Source organism: Poecilia formosa, unplaced genomic scaffold (assembly GCF_000485575.1).
Source record: "Poecilia formosa unplaced genomic scaffold, Poecilia_formosa-5.1.2 Scaffold382, whole genome shotgun sequence".
Classification (NCBI taxonomy): Eukaryota; Metazoa; Chordata; class Actinopteri; order Cyprinodontiformes; family Poeciliidae; genus Poecilia; species Poecilia formosa.
In genome coordinates, this window is record NW_006800321.1 from 388,467 (window position 1) to 396,427 (window position 7,961).

The following is a 7,961-nucleotide window of genomic DNA, read 5'->3' on the forward strand; positions in this document are numbered from 1 at the left end:
GTCATCTAGTTACTCCCTTAGTCCCGGCGGACCCCCTCTGCCCTTTCACCCTACCCCCGCCAAGCTGGCTTCCCGACCCCTCTGGTCCTCCACCTCCTCACTCACCAGTGTGACCACTCCCCTGTGGAACCCCCTCCTTTTCCCTTTATTTAGTAATAAACCTTTTGATCTGATCTCTGGTCTTGGCTGCGTTTTGGGTTCTGGCTGATTTTCGCATACACGTTACAAACATTTCATAAAACAGCTGTCTGGATTCAGTACACCTCTGATCAATCTACCTCCTCAGCTAGGAGTATACGAGGAGCAGCCTGCCAGCACTTAAATGCCTGAGTGTACTGGAGAAGGTTGCGTGTTCAGATCATGTTGGGGTCAACATTTTTATTGGAGAATTGAAAGGTGGCTAAACTCTTAAATATATAAGCAAAAGAAATAATGCACAGAGAAATAATTCTTGCTGCTAGACCACAGATGAGCTGGAAATTTATTACACACTCCGCCACGGATTCCTCATTACAGTTTCACCAGTTCAATACTCAAAAATCTTCCAAAGTCTCAACAAAAAATCTCCCAGTATTCATAACATCACCCTTTTTTATGCACTCTCATCTTCACTCAGGTGAGTTTGGAAAGTTTCGACCAATGGCGTGCTACCCTTAATTTGTGTAAAAATTCTGGCATGCCACATAATAAGTGTGTATTGGATGACCTTTAAAATATTTGAAACCTCATGAACTCAACATCTGCTCCATTTCAGAATTGCTGAATAGGCCAATTTATCTCAAATTGTTGTTCTGATCAGTCCAAACAGCCTTCCTTTCCAAGTCATTTTGGTTCCATTTGCACTTTGCACACAAATGGAAGGAAAGGAGTCAGGCCAGCTTGACCTAGAGAGGTGCCAAAATCCTTTCCCAAAAACAACTCCTTAAATAGTATTTCTACTCTTACAAGTGTGTGCCTATTATATGACTCTGCACCCCTCTGAGTCTAGTCTCTGACCCTTACCCCTAATCCTATCCTAATCCATATGAAGATAGGTCCATACATAGAGTGGATGGAGTGTTCAGAACAATTCAGGGAAAGCATCCTAAAAACCTGAGCAAATTTTGATGAAGGTCTGATTTTTTTTTTGAATCTTTTAAAAGTTTGCAGGTCAGATATAGCACATTTCACATGTTTGTTCATAACATTCAATACACAAGCAAAGGCCAAGAGTGTGGAGGCATGTGAAAAAAATCTGATCAGCGGTTTTTGCATAGCATATTTCGCAATTTTACCGTGTCACCTAGTGGTGGACGTTGCCGAAAACTAGCTAGACATTATCAATACTGTGTTTGGTGGTATGAAATTTTTTACTGTTCCAAAATTATGGGCAATTGAAATTTGCAGCTATGTATGTAGTGATGTTTAGTGTTTAATATATTTATTAGTATTCATATTATTGTCATGATGTGTTTATTTTCCTCTACATTGTTTCTGCCTTAATTCCGGGTCTAATTTGGCCCTGTATGGTTTTAAGTGTTCCCTGCTAATTGTGTCCTCGGTTGTTGCCAGAGGTCCTTAACGAGTAATCTCTCTCACCTGTTCTGCTGGCTACTTATGTCTGAGTGTGTGAGTTGGGGTTGGTGGGATTCTCGTCAGAACTAGGCTAGACGCCGAGTTGCAGGGCCTGTTTTCCATGGTGGCCATCAGTCTGAGAGCAGTCAGGGTATTTTCGGTTTGAGTAGTTTTCTGAGTCTGTGTCATACCTTGATTTTGAAAATGATGAATAAAAAGACTACATGGCGTCGTCTCCCTGTTGGTTCATTCTTCGCATCCCACCCCCCGGCAACCTGACAATTATATGCAAAACCAAGGAAGAGGAAAGACAAAATATACAAAACACAGCCCACCCAATAAATGGCCAACATTTCCCTAAATACTGTCGCCTACAAGGTGTGTAGCAGAAAGAAAAACTAAGATCATACAAAAATGTATGTCAAGATTTATTGAGCCACTGCTCAGCAAAAATTTCCAAGGTCTGCTATTCCTGAACCACTGAGGGTTTATTGAAAAAGATCATAAACGATTTCCAAGTTTTATGAAATTTATTCTCAGCCTCTCGTCACATACCTGATTTTCTCTAGTTTTAGGTTAAGCAGTACATCTTTTATCCAGTTTGACACTGTTGGTGGGGCAGCATCCTTCCATCTAAAGAGAATTAGGCAGCGTGCTAGCAAAGTTGAGAATGCAATTACCTTTCTGCCTCCAGTAGGCAAACCTAAACCCTAAGGAGCAACTCCAAAGAGCAGCACATGAGAGTTTTTCCATCTCCACCCAAATGGGACCATCATCATTGGAGCTGTAGTGCACCCAAAAAGACAGACAATACAAATTACATACCCAATAATAGTGTTGGATATTGGGAAGGGCCAAACCCCCATCTTGCTTTGATTTCCTTAGGTGGTCTTTCTTAAGACGAGGCTTTTTGCCATTCCAAATGCAAGTTGACATGGCAGAATCTAACTTTTTTAAAAAAGCACCTGGAATGACAACAGGGAAACACTGAAAGAGGTATATGAACCTAGGGAGCACTGACATCTTGATTGTATTCACTCTTCCTATTATTATTACTTATTACCTTATTTAGGTCATGTTGGGTTTCTCAAAGTTATTCTTATAGAGGTCATCAAAAGTCTTTGTTATTGTAATACCTAGATAGACAAAGCTATGATTAGCTATTTTAAAAGGTGTAGCACTTGTGATATAATCTAGGCAGGCGTCCATAGGCAGAAGCTCACTTTTGTGCATGTTTACTTTATACCCAGAGATTTCCCCAAACTGAGAGAGGAGTGCTAAGATGTGAGGGATGCTCCGTTCTGGCGCCGATATGTATAACAAAAGGTCATCGGTATAGAGAGAAAGCTTATGCTCAACCCTGCCCCTGGTGATACCTTTAAAAGAGTTATTTGTCCTTATTGCCAGAGCCAGAGGTTCAATAGCCAAAGCAAAAAGTAAAGGGCTAAGTGGGCACCCCTGTTGGGTCCCGTGGTGCAAGCTAAATGGTTTAGAGTAGACGTTATTTGTCAGAATCATGGCTGATGGAGAGGAGTACAGCAACTTAACCCAAGATATAAATGGCCCACCAAAACCAAATCTCTCCAAAGTTTCAAACATATAAATCCACTCTACTCTGTTCAGTAATGATATCGGCTTGTACGATGAACATTCTGTGGGGTTCTTATCTTTTTTAAGTAGCAATGTTATGCAGGCTTGATTCAAGGTTGGAGGGAGCGATCCCTTCTTGAAAGAATATTTATACATGTTTGCCAAAATTGGAGCTAGCTGGTCAGAGAATGCTGCATAAAACTCGCTTGGCAGGCCATCTGGGCCAGGCGACTTCTGGGGTTGTAACAATTTGATTGCTCCTAAAATCTCCCGCTCCGAAATAGGCATGTCCAGGGCAGCAACTTGATCCGGGTTTAGATTGGGGATGGGTAAACATCCAAAAAAGTTCTGCAAAAGATAGGGGTTACAACAATTATCAGAGCTATATAATTTATTATAATAATGTTGAAAAGCATAATTTATCCCTTGCTGGTCCATAATGATAGTGTCATCCTGAGATGTTATCCCACCAATAGTTAATTTGGCCCTTGCACTCCTAAGCTGCCTCGCCAAAACCTCCCCAGCCTTAACGCCGTGCTCGTATGTGCTACTTCTATTTTTCAGCAGTAAATATTCAATCGACTGAGATGTAATTAGATCGTGTTTTGCTGGAAGCCTACAGCGTTCCTTGTGCAACTGTTGGGATGGATCTTGTGCATTCCTAGTGTCCAAATCTGCAATTTGTCTCTCAAGATCCATTTGCTTGGACAGGGAGTCCCTTTTCTTCTTAGCCACAAAGGATATTACCTGACCTCTTATGTACGCCTTGAGAGCTTCCCGGACAGTAAAAACTGAGATATCTGGGGTGTTAATTTCTAAAAATAGGGAGATCTGGTTAGACATAAATTTAACAAAGTTTTCATCAGACAATAGGAGGGGGTTGAACCTCCAATGCTTTCTCTGGGCCTCTGTTTCAGGTATGTTAAATTCAATTAAGAGGAGCGTGGTCAGAGATCACTATGGGCTTGTAGTCACAGTTCTGGACATATGAGGTTAGATTATTATCAATAAAGAAGTAATCAATTCTACTATAACTCCCAAGGGCATGGGAAAAGAAGGAATATTGTCTGTCCTGGGGGTGCAAAAAGTGCCAAAGGTCCACAATACCATATTCTGAAAGAAAGAACTTCAGATAAGTTGCCGACTTGGATGTAACATAGACCGGCTTCGCCGATGACCCATCCAGCCCAGGGTCAAGACATAGATGAAAATCCCCTCCCATGATCAGCAAATGAGAATTTAGATAGGGGAGCAACTTAACAAGATGAGAGAAAAATTTAGGGTTGTCATAGTTTGGGGTATAAACATTTGCTAAAATCACATTCAAATTGTAAAGTTTCCCAGTTACTATAATATACCGCCCATTGGAATCTGCGATAATCACTGATGATATTAGATATATAGACCACCCAAACTGTAATAAAGTCTTGTCATAACTAAATTTAGAACAACAACCGAACAGTTCAGCACACAGTGATACCCTTTACAGAGGTAGAAATAAAACAGTTAACGCAACAGCCTCATTGATGAAGTGTTTGTGCATGATCTGCACCTCCACAGTAATCAGTCAGGAAGAAGTGTTAAAAGTTCATTTTGGAGGTCTTGGGTGGCATTATTACACAAAAAAATGACAAATTCTAGATATTCACCAAAAGTTCACTCCATAATCGCCCCTATAGGTCCTCTATGTAGTGATGTTTAATTAGCTATCATGTCGTATTTGGGCAAAAAAAATCAAAAATCTGTCACAATAAAAAATTTTTGTTTCTTCTTTAGCTTATATTGTCTCAAGTTTTATTGGGCTCAGAGTTGGTCTTAGGAGACGAGATTGGTTTTGGCAAATGCATTCTTCCTGGCTCTTTGCTGAAAAAAGAATCCACCAAAAAATCTTTTGCACAGCATAGATATGCTCATCTGTTGGAAACTCTCTCAAGAAAACTGCCCATATCAACTTTGTTAATGGGACATGCCATTTTCAAGTTATAGGCATAAAAACATATTTTCTACATGTGCACATGTCTGTATATGTGTATCAAAATAGTGGTGTGGGTCCTGAAGCCGAATACCAAATAAAAGTTGTAATAAGTTATGGGGAATAGTCTGCAGTATGAGTTTCAGCAGAGAAACATGAGAATAATGGAAAAACATAGCAAAATCAATTGGGTGCCCTGCTCTACTGGGAGCAGGTGAACGGTCATGCCTTGCATTACGTACGTACTTTACGTACACCAGATTGGTTTATTGCTGCCAGCGTACGTACTGTACACTTGATGTCTCTGTGTCAGGGACAGATTTTGGAATTCAGTGCACACATCATAGACATAATATAAGCATAGACCCTCATGGACCGCTCTCGCCTATTATCACTGATGAGATTTAGAGCAGCCATCTTGGAAGGGTTGACCGCTCCATTCAGCGTTATATGTTTAGCAGGCACAATGACATATCAGCGCATTTAATCGATCATAACACGCTTTTTTGTTACTGGAAACCATATTCAAACATCTATCAAAGCTACATTTATAACCAATTGTATTTTTTAAGTATTTTTTAATTGCATTGATTTCCCCACTAAGGAAAAATATGGCTGAACTATGCTGAACCATAGTTCAGCATAAATATTTAAATATGCTGAAATATGGTTCAGCATATTTAAATACCCTTAGTGGGGAAAACCATAGAATATGAATAGAATATTCTGATATTGATGTATGATGAGCATTTTACAAACAACACAGCCGTTCATAATTTATGTAATAAATTTAGTAATATTAATACATATGTATATAAATATGCAAACGCAAATAATGATTAATAATGACAGATTAATAATGATTAATACTGAATAATATATATTAGATACATGTTTATATGTATATATACATATAAACATGTACAGCCTAATATATATAATCTGTCGGCTGTTTTCCAGCCGAGGATTTCCAGCTTCAGAGATTCAGCAGCTGAGATTGAGTCCAAAATCCGATGTGAGATTCATCCGTGCTGCAGTGAATCCGTCTCTCTTTATAGATTTCTCCCTATTCTTCCTCACATCGTATCTTTAGGAAACCTTCAAAACAAAAACGGAATATTTGGGATGTATCTTACTTTTGACAGAGTGAAAGAATATAAATAATAGTCTTTACCACCTCTGTAAACTTTGCTGATGAATGTTATAACAAGTAATATAATTTTTATAATATATGTTATACTGTTTCATTTCTAATATAGGCCCTTGTGTCAGATAATTTAAGTCAATGTTAGAGAATAATTAATTTTTTTAGATTTACGGAATCTCAGTTAGCCTTCATAGCGGGGCTGAACCCGTATTACACCAAGCACTGTAGCTAATATTAGCTGGTATCTCGCCGGTGGATAAATACAGTAAAGTAATATTCTAATCACAATATATACACAATAATATGTCCATCTTACTTGTGAAATGTTGTCTGTGGAGCCCTCACATCAATAATCCATCGACCAGAACAACAATATCCCTCAGTGCTGAGGCATCTTCTGCTGATTTGGTTGAGCAAAGTAGGAGGGACGACCGCTCCAAGATGGCCGCCATATTTCCTGCGCAGGGTCTACTCTTATAGTATGTCTATGGAGCACATAAGGCACACTGCTGATTTTTGAGAAAATTTAACGCTTTTAGGTGCGCCTTAAAGTCCGGAAAATATGGTAATAAGGAAGTTGTAGTGCAACAATGTGCCATGTTATGTGTATACATTCAATAAAAAATATTCAGTTTTCATGTCTCCATATTTATTAGGTTGCCATGTGTTTCCTTTTCTTGTTCGTTTCAGAGCCCCGCTCTACATTCTTTACCCTCTCAACTCAGACATTTTGTTTGTGTGATTTGGGATATCCAGGAATATAGCTTAATGTTAATGTTCAGCACTCTGTTTTCAGTCCCAGAATAAACACAGTAACTCTTTTCATTGATTATGAAAAACTGTCACATAAACTTATTGTGAGAGACACCGAATTTATTAGTCAGATTACATAAGAAAATGTTTACTGTTTATGTGTATGACTGGTTGTTGTGGTGTTGCTATATTGAAATAGTGGAAAATAAGCAGCTCAGTTCAGTTCTCTACTCTTTTTCAGTTTTCTTCTTCTTCTCCACATACAGTATATTTTGTCACATACATAGTCAGAGCTCCCCCTGCTGTCATTTTCATGCAATAACAGAACATAACACTGGTCACAATTTGTTTATTATAATAAGTAAATTTTTCATTGTAGTTTGTTGTTTCAGAACCTAGTTTTATATGTCTGTCTCCTGTCTTAATTCACAGTACTGATATTTCCAAGATGTAATTGAATGTATCTCCTTTCTGCTGTTCTGTTCTTATCTATCGATTCAGTATTTTTATCATACAGACATTATTAGGCTGCTGTTGTTGTGCTATTAGCTAGCTGCTAGCTAACAACTTTGTTTGCAAAGCTAGATAACAAAAAGCTTCTTCCCTGTGTATGAGGCACATCACCCGTCCAGAACTTATCATCTCCATAATGGATATATGTCCGATCTTCTAATTTCCTTTGCTGCATAATGTACATTGCATTTATTCTGGCGTTAAGTCAATGTGTCTTGAAAGAGAATAGCACTTAAATAAAAGTCCAACAAGGATATTCATTTAGAATTAAAAATAACTCACCCTGAATTACCATGATAGATAAAATGTATGTAATAAAAGTCATTAATGAAGGGAAAAAAACTCATCCAGACTTTAAGTTTAGGGTCTGGTTCGCAGAGTTTGTAGTAAATTTTTTTTCCCCCAATTATTCAATGGAAAAAAAAAAAAAAA

General features: G+C 38.4%; 1 protein-coding gene across 2 annotated transcripts in view; it reads right to left on the reverse strand.

Annotated features, from left to right (window-relative positions):
• The window catches only part of adgra1a (adhesion G protein-coupled receptor A1a), a 38,517-nt gene that overhangs the window by 29,063 nt on the left and 1,493 nt on the right, over nt 1–7,961 (reverse strand). The gene's annotated exons all lie outside the window — the stretch shown is intronic.